We start from the raw sequence: 818 nt of genomic DNA, 5'->3' as shown, positions 1-818 counted from the left end.
AAACTAACAGATTTAATGAAACAATAATACTAATACTACAGGATAATATTGTAAATAGGAAAATAATGAAATATATAAAGATATGTACAATTACATATACATATAAAACCAGTATAAAATCCTCCCCCCATGTCCTGCAATGACAATTACATCACCAGAGGTTTTCCAGAGCAGGGCACTGGAAAAGTCCCAGACCAGACCCAGCAGCAGGTGGGAGCAGGATGCAGGAACTGGATTCAGGAACACACGGATCAGGATTGGAGGCAAATGAACGAGCAGAATTCTGCTTAGACATTGGCCATGGCAGGAGAAGAGAAGAGCAGAGGGCAGAGAAGGGCCGAGACCCTCGTGGTCCCTCAGCTTTATACTGAGTATGATGTATGTGGGATGGAGTACCTCGTTGGTCAGTTTTGGATGATCTGTCCTGTCCACTCCTCCCTGCAGGTGCAAATATGGGACCCACAGTGAGACAGTGGCCTTGTGATAGTTTCAGCCACTTAGAAGAGACTGAGCTGAAAAGTAAAATCACTGAATAGAGAATTAGTTCTATTTAACTCAAACCAGGACAGGCTCCTATAAAATCCTGAAAAATGTGATCTGGTATTCATGTAAATACCAGGCTGTAAGCAAAGCCAGCGGGTGCCTGTGTTCTGCCCCAGAACTGCCTGCTGCACTTGAGAGCTGCACAGCCCAGGAGGGGACACCTGTGCCTGGTAACCAAGGTCAGCTTTTGAGGACAAACCATTCAAAAGAAGTCCTGAAAAGTGTGTTGCCCCATCCTCACAGCAAGCAGGTTTCCCAGGCAGGAGCCTTGTGGG

At 45.8% G+C, this 818-nt stretch overlaps 1 protein-coding gene across 1 annotated transcript in view; it reads left to right on the top strand.

The window, feature by feature from the left end:
• LOC104544455 (tropomyosin beta chain-like) overlaps positions 1-818 on the top strand; it is a gene marked incomplete at both ends in the record, with an annotated part of 2,082 nt that overhangs the window by 387 nt on the left and 877 nt on the right. The gene's annotated exons all lie outside the window — the stretch shown is intronic.

The sequence above is a fragment of the Mesitornis unicolor genome, unplaced genomic scaffold, assembly GCF_000695765.1.
Source record: "Mesitornis unicolor isolate BGI_N332 unplaced genomic scaffold, ASM69576v1 scaffold35297, whole genome shotgun sequence".
Taxonomy (NCBI): domain Eukaryota; kingdom Metazoa; phylum Chordata; class Aves; order Mesitornithiformes; family Mesitornithidae; genus Mesitornis; species Mesitornis unicolor.
This window is presented reverse-complemented; position numbering and strand designations above follow the sequence as displayed.